Here is a 16,059-nt window from a genome sequence, read left to right as displayed (position 1 = left end):
TGCCCGATGACAGCTGGGATAGGCTCCAGCACTCCCGTGACCCTCGTGAGGATAAGCGGCTCCGAAAATTATGCTTGGTTGGATGGATAATTGTAAACCTTCAAACAACTGCTACTTTAACACACACAGTAGCAAGACACACAAGCAGAGCATTCCTCAATACTCACAGATGTGTATTTTTTACTCTGTGGGAACAACACTATTACTGGAACTTGGGGTTGGTGACCTTCTCGGCTGTTTGTTCCTGCTCGTATAACACTGCAATTCTTCCAGTACAGCATACTGCTGCTTGTGTGGCAACAGAACATGGTATTACACTGAAAGCACACACACAAAAAAAATCAAGCTTGGAAAATGATTGCAAAAAAAAAAAAAAAGGCAACATGGGGGGGGGGCGATGTAGTGTCAGGTCACTGTATTCGGAAGTGGCACTTAGTGCCCATGAGGAGTGTGTCAAAATATGTTTCGTTAAATTTAATTGAGTTATGGAAGTCAACTGATTGCAGTGTTTTCCACAAAAGGTGCTGCAAAAGTGTATTGTACCTTTTTTTCTATACGGTATGTTCAGGCCAGTTTCATTTATTTTTGAAGTAATTCTACATAGCAATTCCTGATTTATTGTACATTTCTTAATGTTTTAGCATACATGATGACGATTTGACCTTCAGTCATTTGTGCGGCTTTTACGGCACAGGGTGTCCCGAAAATGTTTTACAACTTGTTCAGCCTTTAAGGTGTTTTTTTTTAATTTGGAGGCTCTACTGAAAAATGTTCCACTGAATTAAATGTTGAGCGGACTGGCGGAAAAATACCAAATATACCACCTTTTGGTCTACCTTTACAAGGAAAACGCTTCATAATGGTATGAAAATTACATTTTGACATAGTAGAATAGTTATCTTTCCACTGTTGATATCACTACACAAGAATTTGTCATGCTGCATTCTGATTACCTGGTTGTTGTTTATAAGTAGAAACTTAAGGCTCAAACTGAGAAATGCGTAGGTGGTTTGTTTGCTTATGTTTCAATGCGCGATAGGCCAAAACTGTTTTCACTGGATGAATATGAATACCAAACACCTACTCTTTTTTTTTCCCCACATGTACTCACAGTACATCAGAACATTTTGTCGACGGCGGGTCCGTGAATTGTGGCGCAGTACTATAAATGAACATGCAAAATACCAGGCAATTACTATGGGTGTCCCTTTACTCAACCTTTGCATATTAAACCCCGGTTGTCAAACAGATTGTCTCCGCTACTCTGAGCAGCCTGCGCTGCGCAACAGTTTTCATTAAGGGACTCCTGCACGGACCTCGGGCTGGCGGCCTCGTGTAATTTCATAGCCCAGTGTCCTTGTGACCACTTCAGGGTCCAATAGTGACCACCCACACCTTTACAACAGCCAGAGAGAGGTGCTGAAAAGGTGACAGACTGCTAGTAAGTTTTAGGTGTGAAAGGGGAGTCCCAAAATGAACCCACCCCCCACCCCCACAGAGTACAGGAAATGACTGCAATAATAACGTTTAGGCTTTGGAAATGAGAAACGTAGAGGGACGCTCCTCATTTGTGTAGGTGAGGTTTCTTCCCACATTCCAAAAACATGTTATGCGAATAGAAAACCCCAATGCACAACAAAATTTCAACCTTTTTTTTCTCTAGACTGAAAATTTGTTTTGGGATCTTCCACTGAACGTAAAGTTACGATCCAAACTCACGATTAGAAACACATGCAGAGCATTTGACATCAAAATGTGTTACCGTGCTACAGCTACGGCAAAAAAAAACAACAACTGAATGTGCCCAAAAAAAACCTCAAGCACAGGACTTAAAACCTATCAATCCAATATCTTGTTCAGGTTTACGGGGGAGCTGGCGCCTATTCCAGCGAAATGCAGACTACAGTGTCCACACCTTAAAACATTAAATGTAAATCATGCATCTGCATTTTACAGTATGCTGCTTTGTTTGACTTGTTCACCAAAAAAATAGATGCAGAACTGTAAATGATGACTACCGTTGCCTGAAGAAAGTACTTGAGTATGCACATTTCTTATTTCAGGGGAAAAACAAAGTGTACATAAGCTCTCATTCCGTGTTCTTCACTTGAAGGAATAATGATTTTTTTTGGGGGGGGGGGTGCGGTACATTATGTTGACTTTTTTGACATATTGCCTTGTCCTTTAAAAAAAAAAAAAAAATCCAAGATGACCAAATAGCTGCTACCTCAAATTTGCTGTAAACTACACCAGCGAACACCTGACAAGATGCAAATAAAACAGGGTGATGGCGCAGTGACAGCGGATGTTTAATCAGTGAACCCAGACACCTAACCTCACTACTTTTAGCCATCGCCTAATCACGCAACACAGGAAAGTCGAACCTGATGTCACATACAGTAACATATGTGAAATATACGAAATGACAGCCTTCTCTAAAAATGGCAAAATATGGAGGTGGCATGTAATTGGTGAGCATTACAGTACAGCAGCACCGCGGGAACACACATTTTTGATTCGAGCTTCAATAGTCCAGGTCGCAAATGTAGTCCTTTGATAGTGAGTGCAGGTTTTAACGCAAACTAGTTTTATACTCCAATTGACCAAAAAAACATTGGTTACATTTTTACTCCTCAAACCCTTCTATATCATATCGTGTCTTGACTATTTGATCTTGTACATACTGTGTACACAATTCCATTTATAACAGAAGTAAGTATTCATTTTTTATTTTTATGAACAGAGCACTGTTTGGATCTTCCAAGCATCCACTCGCTACGCTGCTTCTACCTATTCAGGGTAAGCGGGAGCCGATGACATCTGATTTGGGCCAAAGGCAGACTACGCCCTGGACTGTTTGCCAGTCAATTGCGGGACGATTGTGAATGGGGTCCATTTGATTGAGTGTTGAATGGACGCCATTCAAAGTGCATGAATGTCAGCCATGTGAATCACTACACAACTGAAGGCCCCACTGTTTTGAATAATCTGGTTAAAATCATCTTGACCGACTTCTGTCACCTATCATGATTAAAATGTTTTTTTTTTTTTAATTGCCACACTTGCCTAACTTTGTCTGCTTGACCTGAAGAAAATACTTCAATGTGAGTTACTTAAGATTCAAGGAAAGCCTTCATCATATCTGCATCCCGGGATATGGTCATATTTCCGATTGAAAAACGAACACTTTTAATATTAGCATTTTGGAGACTGGAAACAACCCTATTCATCCAAAATATTTTTAGATATTTGGTGAACAGTTTCTGGGTAAATGCTAAAAACATTACTGTGAAGTGTTTATGATTAATGAGTCACTCATGGTGTAGTGGTACACACACCTGCCTTTGGTGCAGGCAATGTGGGGTTGATTCCCGTTCAGTGATGGTGTTGATATATCCCCTGCGACTGACTGGTGACCAGTTAAGGGTGTAGTCCGTCTTTTGCCTAAAGTAAGCTAGGATGGGCTCCAGCTTTCCTGTGAACCTTGTGTGGATAAGCAGCTTGGATAAGGGATGGATGTTGATGATTATTATGTGTTAATAAATAGACCATAGTGATTTTTTTTTTTTTACAACTCTCCAGCAAAGTCTACATTTACTTAAACTACACTGCTGATGTGTCCAACGGAGTTGCACTTGCTCAAAATGTCAACCTTTAATCAACAAAGAGTATTAACCCTCTCTGGATTAAATACAATTTTGCAGAGAGAAAAATCTGATACTTTCAGAAAATGATACTCTGGACTTAAAATATTCGATTATATTAAACTTGTTACAAATTTGCACCCCCTGCCCGGAAAGGGTTAAAAGGCTGGATTTTCAGCATAAGTCCAAGTGACCAATTCGAACACAGAGCATATACAATGTTTCATTTTTTATCTACATGTACATGTACATTACATTTGAAATGACGCATACTTCACACATGAAACGACCCACAGATTGCGCAACCAAATTGCACGTTAACATCAACATACTTTTTTTCCTTTTTAATGCATTTTAAGAAACACATGACTCATATCTGAACCTTGCCATCTGAATTTTTATCACTTCATATAAATCTGTCCAAAAAGATGGTTTTAGAGAACACCCAGAAGTACAAACCCAGTCCGCGAGCACTCAAAAAGTATTTCTGCTTCTCACCCTGCATGCTGTACTATGAATATCCATACATATGATTTAGTTGATTATAAATACTGTATTGTGTTAACGTGGTCAAAAACCTCACAGAAAAACGTTGACGTTATAACTGAGTTGTACCTCAGTTCTAAAATGAATTGTACCTTAAGGTAGACATACTGTAGTATGAAAAATATACTTTGAATTGCTAGTATACAAAATTGTGTCTATTTCTTTTTTTTATATCCCCCAAAACTTTAAATGCTGTACATTCGTCAGTATTGAAGTCTGTGAACCTGAAGGAGTCCAAAATGGCAGTCAACTTAATCCTCACATTGCGGGCCGTGAGCAAGAACGCTCATGCTTATTCAATGTGTCCACTGAGGTGTGCAGACACTTCATTTAATATTTCCATAAGGTTGCATACGAGGGAACATCGAGCCACGCCGGTAATAAGGAAGTAATGCATTCTGTGCCAATGGCGAAAAGCTATGCTGGAAACATCCCTCACGTGAACGGCAGTTTTCAACTCGACAGTGGATACATAAATAATTAAGCCGACCAAACAAATGCATTTTTTATCCTCAAACATCAAAACACCTCTCTGTCCCTCATAATAACCAAAGTACTTCACTTTTATTCACTGAGGGAATACGAAACAAGAGGTGGTCAATCCGAGTGCAACGCCTAAAAAAAAAATTATAGGCAGAGAAATGGATCCCAATAGCAACTTATTTAAAAGTTAGATGAAGCTGTCATATAATGTAATGCATCCTCAGGGGTAAAAAAAAAAAAAAAATAAATCCCTCTGCGTTAACTTTGTTCATATGATTAGATTAGTATAATATTAGTGCCACTACTAGTTCTTTTTACCCAATCTCCTCTGTCTCAACTCATGCTTCCCAGAATAAGTAATGTATTCAGGTACATGATGGTTACAATAAACCTTTATTAACTGTCCATGCGAGGGACAAACAAAGAGATGAAACAGAAGTTTCCCTTTGCCTGTTGGTCAATCAAGCATAGCGACAACAAGAAAAGCATTCCCAACATGAACACACAAAAACAATATGATAAACGGCAAAGGTGTTACGTTGTGCATCTGCAATATTTGCATTTCCATTGTGCATCGTGCCTCGTGCCTTTATAAAAGAAATACACTAAACATTGTTACTTGTCTTTTGTCAAGTGTATAAAGACGTTTGCTAATGTGCCTGCAACAAGTGCTGTGCTAAATGTACTGTAATGTCTCCTCCACAAAATAAAATTGATACTTTTATTGTCTAAAAGGGGGCACTTGGCAGGTCACATTGGCAGAACCATGCACCTGTTGGTCTTGATCATACATTAAGAAATATAAAGAACAGAAGTCATTCAGAGGTCAGAGGGTGCCTTGACACAGGTGTGAGATCTGCAAAAACAAGTACATGCAAAAGTACAATTTCCTGTTTCATTGAAATATAGATTATGGCTTTAGTGTCTCAAAATTCAATTTGAAAAGCTCAGTAGGTTCATAATTTGACAATTATTACAAATGCCAAGAACATACAATGTGTGTATTGAAAATAAACAGTAAAAGGGTAACTGTGGGAATAATTTATGTGGAGAATAAAGACATATTTTTCACTTTTCACTTTTCTTGTTTGAGACTAGCTGCCCTTCTTTTGGAATAAAAATCACTCTCTCTCACACACACAAACCCATAAGAAGCCAAGAAACGAAACACGCAGATTTAATCTTTGATGCTAGCCGAAGTGCGCTCTCGTGCAGTATGCTTGCACAACATGTTGAGATAGCGCTGAATTTTTTAAAAATGTCAATTTCATGCAACTTCAGGGGCATTGGTTTTTAACGGCACTTCGGATGGCTGTGCTGCAGAAGAGAACGTTAAGTAGCAGTGTAGTGCCGCTACTGGGGCAACATCTTTGAGAAAATGGTATCGACCAGCCGGTGCGATTCAGACCGGGTCCCTGCACGCCTTCATAGATGGGAATTAACCCAGCCCAGCTTAAAACGCCTTACTGAACGTTGGTCGATAACGTCATTATCCTAAAGCAATTCTTAATTCTATTTGGACCTCAGCTAAAGATCTCTTTATTGATCAGAAAGTCGGATGACACGACTACTTTTTTTTTTCTGTGGTTAAGACCTCGACGCGCTTCTATGGTCTCTACGCGGCTCAATATATAGCCAAGCTCTACTGATGGCTTACAATATAATTTGAAATGCTTTAACATCTTTTTCAACAGTGATACTTGGAGGATTTAATCGAGAGTTACAGTTAGCGGCTCGGCAAATGCTGCCAAGCGATAGTTGCGTCGTTCATCAAGGCTCACGGCAAAAAAAGCTATTTCATATCCTATTTAGAGAGATGAGAAATATTGATATGAGTCACACAGCATTATCAGCATGAAACAGAGTCAACTGAGCCTCTCTCTCTGTTTTCTCAAGCCTTCACTCGACTGCTGCTGACTCTTTGTGAGCGAGTGTGCTAAAAGAACAAGAAAAAGATTGTTCAGTTGCGTGAATGCATTCCCCCCTTTCTGACCGTTTGTCATGAACACACAAAAAACTGACACAGTCACAGAGCACCTGTCACGGGCGCGACTCTGTAGGCTGTGACGGTGGTTAAAAGAAGACACGTGTAACCCCAGGTGACTCAAACTGCAAGTCTAACAACACCATGCTTCACTGCCCAAACAGCGCAGTCTGAAACATGAGTAAAAAATGTGGCCCTTGACATGTATCTACAATGAAGAAAATAAGTATTTGGACACCTTGTGATTTTGCAACTTCTCCCACATAGAAATCATGGAGGGGTCTGAAATTTTCATCGTAGGTGCATGTCCACTGTGAGAGAAATCCTCTAAAAAGAAATATCCAGAAATCACAATGTATGATTTCTTAAATGATTTATTTGTGTGATACAGCAAATAAGTATTTTAACACCTATCAGCTAGAATTCTGACCCTCAAAGACCTGTTAGTCCGCCTTTAAAAATCCACCTCCGCTCCATGTATTGTCCTGAATCAGATGGACCTGTGTGAGGTAGTGAGCTACATAAAGATACCTGTCCACCCCATATAATCAGTAAGACTAAAACTTGTAACATGGCCAAGACCAAAGAGCTGTCCAAAGACACCACAGACAAAATTGCACAACTCCACAAAGCTGGAAAGGGCTACGGAAAAAATGTCAAGGAGCTTGGTGAAAAAAGGTCCACTGTTGGAGCAATCATTAGAAAATGGAAGAAGTTAAACAGGACTGTCAATCTCAATCGGACCGGTGCCCCGTGCAAGATATCACCTCGTGGGGTCTCAATGATCCTTAGAAAGGTGAAGAATCAGGCCAGGACTACACGACAGGACTTGGTCAATGACCTGAAAAGAGCTGGGACCACTGTTTCCAAGGTGATTGTTGGTAATACACTAAGACAGAATGGTTTGAAATCATGCATGGTACGGGAGGTTCCCCTGCTTAAACCAGCACACGTCAAGGCCCGTCTTAAGTCTGCCAGTGACCAGAGGAGTCATGAGAGAACGTTTTGTGGTCAGATGAGAGTGGTAGCATTATGCTTTCGGGGTGTTTTTCTGCACATGGGATGGGACGACTGCACTGTATTAAGGAGAGGATGACCGCGGCCATGGATTGTGACATTTTGGGGAACAACCTCTTTCCGTCAGTCAGAGCATAGAAGATGGGTCGTGGCTGGGTCTTTCAACAGGACAATGACCTGAAGCACACAGCCAAGAAAACCAAGGAGTGGCTCCGTAAGAAGCATATCAAGGTTCTGGTGTGGCCTCGCCAGTCTCCAGACCTAAACCTAATGGAAAATCTTTGGAGGGAGCTGAAACTCAGTGTTTCTCAGCGACAGCCCAGTAACCTGTCTGATCTAGAGAAGATCTGTATGGAGGACTGGGCCAAAATCCCTTTTCAGACTTCTCCATGATTTCTAAGTGGGAGAACTTCCAATATCATAGGGTGTTCGAATACTTATTTTCTTCACCGTAAATGTCTTTTTTAAAATGGCGTCATTAGACGTCAAGAAAAAGTCATCATCGTTAGTGCTCCATGTGATTTACTCTCCCGACTTGGACTATTGAAACATAAATTAAATATCGCAGACAGAAGTTATGTCACTGATGAAAGTTGATGTATTGATAAAATTCGTGCCTGGAGGTTCACGATGCAAAATGACATTTTAGCTTTGCCGTTACATCTGGGACATTTTGATGTCTTTTAACCACTACAACACAAGTTGCCGACCTTGCTCGCAATGCGATAGAATTCATTCGCCCATGTCGCTCTGGCCCACTGAGCCCCACTCCAAGCCAATCAAAACAATAGTCAAGAGAAAAATGTCTAGAATTATAGCACACATCAAAGTTGATCATATAGTTTGACATCTGTATGTTTATTGAACCAGACTTCAATTTTGCTGTTTATTCTTACAAAAGTGTGTGGCCCGTTTAATTGTAGTGCTGTAACGATACATATTGAGGGGCAAACTTACTGTTCTGCCATGACAGTTTATGCGCCGCTGACATGATTGACGTTTCATGTGTTGTTGTTACACTGATTTCATTCTTTCTTTGAAAGTAGCAATCAAAAACTGTAAGGCTGAGGCACAGCAGAAACAACAAGAGCCTATGGAAACCAGACCGCGTGCTTGCCAGTTGTGTGGCGTGCTTGTCTTCAACAATTCATATGGTCCTTTCAGAACCATATGACTTATTTTTCAGTATTGCATAATCTTTGTTACTGTGATATATATATATATATATATATATATATATATATATATATATATATATATATATATATATATATATACAGTATAATTACAAACTACTGTTGTAGTTTGGTCACTTACTAGATTTGCAAGGCACCCGAATGTCTCAGAAAAGCTGATTGAAAAATTAAAACTGATTTAAAGCCCTGCGGTCCTTGTGAGGATAAACGGCTAAGAAAATGGATGGGTGGATTTAAAGCAATTATTATTGTTTGTCTAGATTCAAGCTTTTAAAATCCTTATAATGATCATATCGAGTGGTGTCCCTTCTTGTCCCGTGCAATTGACCACTCCATTTTCTTACTGCGCATTTGCAGACTTGTTTCAGGAAGCTAGCTTCGGGCGAAAGGTGGGCTACACCCTGAACTGGTCGCCAGTCAGTCGCAGGGCAGATAACGACACCATCACTGAGCGGGAATCGATCCCACGTTGCCCTCAGAAAAGGCAGGCCTGTGTACCACTACACCATCAGTGACTTGGGAGCAAAACAAATTTGTTGGGACATCATGAGGAAAATGAGCATTAGCCCAGTGGAGCAAAGGAGTAGGTGAGAGGGAAATGGTTTGGAGGGTGGGGGAATAAACTATCAAAGGTTTCAAAGGTTCTTTTTGACAACAACACCGAAAGTGAGTGACAAATGACAGCAACAGCCTGACGCAGTTGCCAGTTTCAATAGCACTGCTGTCAGTGTCATCTGAGGAGCAGAATTGCAGTTTAAATTGCTGGAGAGTGACACGAGTCACGGAGATGTGAGCATTGAAGCAGTCAAAACGGGAAACTACACTATATATTAATTAATTAATAATTACAGTTTTGAAAAAAAACAAACGTTGAGATGATTTTCTTGCATAATTTTGTGCTTCCAAGTTCCCTCTGCAGCTGAGCTCATTGGTTGCATTTACAGTAAACTCACACGACAGGCAGGCTGTACCATGTCTTCCGAAGGGATGTTTTGAGCGAGAGCTGTGCCTACCAAGCGCTGTTCACCAACAACTGTGTAACAAAAAATAATCAAGATCTTTAAAATAAATCTGAAATTAGATGTCCAATTTGTATTTTAGCCGTTTTAATCCGGGAAACACGAGAGCGTAATTATCTTCCGTTTATTTAGCACCCTAAATGAACTCTTTGGTGGTTTGGCCCAAAATGGCTGGAGCGAAGCAGAAATGCGAATCGACTATTTTGCCAAGTATTATTTGAAAATGACCTCGTCCGTAGAGTGACCGTGCCGCCTCCAGGTCTCTGGAGATCCAGGTGAGACAAAATTTGAGGGAATACAACAGTTTCATGGAGCACCGCTGCTTTTGAGTCTCGTCACCGAAGCCAAACAGGGCTTAGTTTGTAATGTTTGTCACCATAGCTTGTAGATGTCGCTCGAACATCTGCATTAAGTCTTCATTTTATGTTGGAAGAACACTGTCAAAGTCGACTAACAACAACAACATGCAACAATTTACAACTGACGTGAATATGCACATGCAACAACAGTCGCGTCGCTGAGCGCTTTCGAACCGTCTGTCAGTTTGTGTACAGTTAGTGCAGAGCAGGCCTGTGCTAACTCGACGGCGATGCTACGCAGGGAGACGTCACCAAATTAGCAACGTCACAAACCAACCAGAAGTCTTGTCCAGACATCGATCTCATCTCAATGATGGCGTGAACCCCGTTCGTGTCACTCGTTCTTGTTGTATCTGCAGTGTTGGTTCGCTGTTAAGGTTTCCCACTTTGATTTTGGTTGAACATTTTAAACTTTTCCTTGCTTCTAAAGTCCAATGTTTTCAATAATGCACACATTGCAGAAGAGTGCACTGTGCTTATGAGATGCTCGCACTTATTATTGTAGCTGCCCACTTTAAGCACAATTTTTAATTTTTTCTGACCCAGTTTTCACTGTCAAATTGATACCAAAATGAATAAATCATACACTTTCGCCACTGTACAGGCAATGCTCAAAGGGACTGTTAGTGCTTTTTCTTTGGCAAAATTTGGTACACATGTACCTTGACTTGCGGGTTCAGTTTGATTCACAACCAAGCTCAATTCACAATCAAATCTGTCCTGTTTTTAACAGAAACTGAAATATTTTCCACCGATTTGATTAATAAACAAATAATCAAATGCTCAATAAATTATCATACTTTTCGTCAGTTACAGCCCCGGTACGTACGAAAGTAAGAGCAAGAAGTTGTTTTAAGTGGTTAGAAATAAATAAATGACTGGCAGTTGACAAAATTTCGACAAGAGCAGGATCCTGACCACCAGTTTAGGCTTCAAAATAAGAGGTTTAATGTATACATGATGTATAAAATTATCAGATGTACAGTCAACATGTTTGCTTTCATAGCAGTTTCCATTCATGTATTATTATTTACATTACTTTTTTTATGTAATAGGGACACCAGAAATGTCCAATGCTCAAAGGGGAACTCCAGTGGTTTGCATTAACAATGTATCCAATAGGTCATGTAAAATGTACTCTAAGGAGGAAGGGAAGACGGAGGAATACTTCCATACAGAGCGGCGGATCTGTGAGTTCGCTCTCTGCTGAGCCGTGAGGTTGCTCCCCAGCCGAGCGAGCTCACGGATCCGCCGCTCGGCGGTGCGAGCTTGTCAGACTCTACGTCATTCCGCCCAAAGAACCATCCGAATTTTCAACATTATTTACAGTCGAGCGGCGGAGCTCGCTCGCAGGGGAGCGAGCTCACTGCTCCACCACTCGGCCGCATTATTTACACCCACAGGTTCAAACCTGTATGGAAGTATTCCTCCGTCTTCCTGATCAACCGAGCGGGCGAGACGCTCACGGCCGTGCCGCTCGCGCCTGTGTATGGAAGTATTCCTCCGTCTCCCCGATCAATCGAGCGACGGAGAGCCGCTCAGGCCTGTGCCACTCACGGATTTGTATAGAAGTATTCCTCTGTCTTCCCGACCAACTGATGCTATTTCTTCATCAGATGAGGATAAATCCAAGAAATCGGCGCTAGAAATAATGCTGTCCCATGTAATCGAGCGTTTGGAACGGCACCTAACACGTCACATACTCCCACGTAGGTCATGTGACTCGCGAAAATGGCAGCACCCCTGAAAAATAATAGTCAATAAAAATCTTCTCAAAACACTATTAAATGAGAGAGGATTTAACATCACATTGTCAAGATAGAGTACATATTACATGACCTATTGGATACATTGTTAATGGAAATCACTGGATTTCCCCTTTACAAAGGGAGATAGTAAGGCATTTGCGTGTTTTTTTTTTTTTTTTTTTTTTTTTTTTTTTTTTTTTAAGTACTTGAAAAATGCATGTAACCCAATTTAATCTTCATGCAAAAGTACCGACTGGCTACATGTCAAGTTGTCATGTTTCTACGCACTGTCGTGTTGATTTGTTTGGCCCACCGTTGATGTAAAAGACAGAACCTTTGTCCGATCACCTTCCAAGTTTGTCATTTGAAGTGTCTGCCTTTTGTAGTTTATCTTGGCTCTTTCCCAGATGGCTGTATGAAACAAATTATTTTGTGAAACAAGCCATCTGCTGTATCAGTTTCCTAATCGATTGATGACTGGAAGCTTTCTGCCCGATCTGCTACGGTTGGCAACTGTGAGCTCGCAGTATGTCAGCGTGGATGTTTCTCACAATCAGTGAGGGGCGGGGGCGTCTAGAGTTTCCAATTCTTGCAAGGTGTAAGCATATAGTTTTGCGAGTGTTTATAGCGTTGTTAGTGTAGTAGTGATAGTTGAAAGGCATCCCAGATGTTAATGATCAGCTGTGATAAAGTAAAGATGTGTTGTGCGGTGGATAAGTGAAGGAGAAATTCCCCTCCGAGCAGAGCCAATGTATTGAAACTGGAAATGTCGCTCGCTGTGGTGTATATTCCAGAGGGGGTTTTGGTTTCCCTTTCCAGGTACAAAATATTATTTTCGCCAATGCCAGGAAGCCAGGTTTTGTCACACTATAGCGAGCTGTAAAGGTCACCAAAGCCCACATGCGGCAACTCCGGGAGGAAGTTTTCATTTCGCACCCCGTCAGATCTGCAGTTTTTCTTCTGAGCCGTTGCCTTTTCAATGTTTAGTTGTCATCACATGTTGCCCCCAGAAGGGTTCTGTACATTTACCCTTCACTTGCCCCCGCTATTTTTTTTTTCCTGCTGACCTCTGGCAGCGGTGGGGTCTACTTTAATTCAGCTTTTCTATAGTTTCATTAAATTTTCATTGGATTAAACTTAACTGGGCGGCACGGTGGGCGACTGGTTAGCACATCCTCCTCACAGTTGTGAGGACTGCGGTTCAAATCCCGCCCCCGCCTGTGTCGAGTTTGTGTGTTTTCCATTTGCCTGTGTGGGTTTTACCCAGGTACTCTGGTTTCCTTCCGCTTCTCAAAAACTTGGTGGGCAAGTTAATTGAAGACCTTAAATTGCCCGTAGGTGTGAGTGTGAGTGTGAATTGTAGTTTATATGTACCCTGTGCTTGCCTGGTGAACAATTCAGGGTATACCCGTCCTCCCGCCCGAAAATAGCCGGAATAGACTCCAGCATGCCCCCAAACCTAGTAAGGGTTAGTGCTAAGATGAACGAACAAACTTACCTTTTTGATGTTTCTGCTTTGGCCTAATGTTTTTGCGTGGATTTCTTTTGAGATGGTATATGGACATGCTGAAGATAATCTTGGTAATGCAAACACAGTCTACTTTTGGGGCAATGGCAGAAAGTGGTCAGTCTTGAGGGTCCAGAGATGTTTCAGAAGTCATTTAGGAACCCTTGAGGGGTCGACAGTGTCTCTCCCTGACCTGCTTCTGGTCAAATAAATGACTCGGCCAGTCCGCCACCACGATCTCAAGGTATACCTCTGCATACTTTGCTGCCAGGGGCATAAAAGGAGAATCATGAAGTGCCCCCAGCCCCATTGATGACTTGAAAACTGTTGGCTGTAATTTCCATCAAATATCTAGGAAAATCAAAGACCTATAATTTGCTTAATAAGTTTTCACAGTGTAGAAAATAACCCAATTTATTTGACGAGGATATTTGGACATTCACACGCAAACGATCAACTACCGTCTTTCTTAGAGTTCTGTACTGAATGCATTTGTAGTATATAAATCAGTAATATCAAAATCTATAAAGTATGCATGTAAAATTAGATTCTAGCTTTATGGTTTATTTCAAAGCGGCTTACTGCTCACGTGGAAAATTGGTTAGCAGACACATTTATAAGAGTTTTCACTGGCCCAGCGCAGCTCTCAGCTTTTTGGAGGAGGTGGTCACAGTCGGACTGTGACAGCCTCGTTTATCACGCTCACCGTGGCAAAGTGCTCGCACTTCTAAGGGTGCGTCACATACAATGGCTGTAAAGGGCGAGTAACATTGTCATATTTTTCATCTCTCTGAGCATGAGTAAGGGGTTGGCATGTAAACATGGCACCTTGCATAAACAAAATCCATACCATACAGCCGGTTTTAATGTTGTCTTTGGCTTATGAACGGTTCCACTGTGGTTTCTCATATTGCGAGATGAGGAGGGTGGAAGCAGGCGAAGGAAACTTAGATGATTGTCTAACATTTCCGCTCAATCATAACTATGATCGTATTACTATAACGCACAGAAACACGCACACTTTTCTTTCAGGCGCCACTCAATCGCAGTGCTTTGAAGAAACAGTAGTATTAATTATTCAGCAATGGTTGAAAATCCTATTGCTTTGTCGACAGCAGAGGTTTGATAATTATTTTTTTGCATAAGAAGGCTGAATGCAATTTACTTTTGACCTCAAGATTGTGAGGTCACTGTGTGTGTGTGTGTGTTTGCTCATTCTAGAGACTTACATGGGAGTGGAATTTGACTCCCACCCCCACAGAGGTTGATATCACTCCCTCCTAACATAGAGAATGTTTAAAAAAAAAAAAAAAAAGAATCCCACTCACACACAGAGCGATTCCATTCCCTCTTAATTAATCCCAAAACAAAAGTAGCTTGAATACCTTGGTATCGAATCTTGTCATGGTTTCTACTCCAGTTGACTTTGTTGTCGTAGTACCTGCTCCCCGTGACTTTCATTCCTACTCCCGCTTCTCCCGGTGACCTTCGTTCCACAGCTCCCATTGACATTTGCTCCCAGTCCTACCCAATCCCATTATTAGGGAACCAGGTGTACCTGAATACATCGATTATGAAGTGAAACAATTTGACAGACATTTTACTTTCTGCAAGCATTGCTTGAAACATGTCTTCTACTTTTAAGAAAAAGCAACCAAAATGACCAAGCTTCTCCTGTGTTTGTATTCTCATATAAAGCTTGCTGGCTGGACCCACACCAGTCAAGGGACTGAAAAAGGTACCCAACACTATTGAGAACTCGAAAACGCTTCTGAACATATTGGCGACATTTTAACTCCCAACCTTGATGACGATACAAGTGTAACAGTTGACTTAAGCATTAGTCTATTGGTCATACCTCCAGATTGATTGGCAGGCATGACTAATCCAAAGGTTACACAAGTAGTGTTTGTTTTTTGCTGGTAGAAAATGTGCTGGACTGTGGCCCACAAAGGTATTTTAGGTACGATGGGATACCTGTAACGTCCTTGCCCTACTGTCTACATTATGCTCACAAAGTTGCATGACAAATATCCTTTTTAAACTGCTACATTACAGCTTTCTGTCATATGTGATAAAGCCAGATACTCGACCAGTGGCCCTGGATTACAAACTAATGTGGAGTGTTGACTTGAAGCTCATTAGAATGACACATTTCATAAATTTCTTAAACAGTTAAAAGGTTAAATATTGTTTTAACAATATATTTTGTGTGATCTAGCGTGCATGAAAATTATTTTTTTTTTGTTGCTGTTTAAAAATTGAAATATTCAAAAGTACATAGGGTGCAAATATTTGAGTCTAACTAAAACATGATGCAATACTTCAGGTGCATGTATGAGTCTTTCGTTTACATTTTTTAGTCATAGGCTAATACTGGGAACCATGAGTTCCTTCTCCCTGATCGTGATTTGAAATATTCAGCCAGTTTATTTCTACATATTACAATGTGTACAGAAGAATGAATGTTCAATTTATTTTTTTTGTATTACACTGGGTACGGAAAGGAGCCAGACTGCCTTAAGTTTTTCAGTTATACAGCAGCCATTTGGTATT

At 40.9% G+C, this 16,059-nt stretch overlaps 1 protein-coding gene across 1 annotated transcript in view; it reads left to right on the top strand.

Moving 5' to 3' along the window:
- The first annotated feature begins 10,044 nt into the window (after positions 1 to 10,044).
- znf438 (zinc finger protein 438) overlaps positions 10,045 to 16,059 on the top strand; it is a 37,830-nt gene continuing 31,815 nt past the window's right edge. Inside the window, exon 1 of the mRNA XM_061805692.1 lies at positions 10,045 to 10,164. The gene's annotated coding sequence lies outside the window, so the exon portion shown is untranslated. The remainder of the gene's footprint in view (positions 10,165 to 16,059) is intronic.

Source organism: Syngnathoides biaculeatus, chromosome 19 (assembly GCF_019802595.1).
Source record: "Syngnathoides biaculeatus isolate LvHL_M chromosome 19, ASM1980259v1, whole genome shotgun sequence".
Classification (NCBI taxonomy): Eukaryota; Metazoa; Chordata; class Actinopteri; order Syngnathiformes; family Syngnathidae; genus Syngnathoides; species Syngnathoides biaculeatus.
This window is presented reverse-complemented; position numbering and strand designations above follow the sequence as displayed.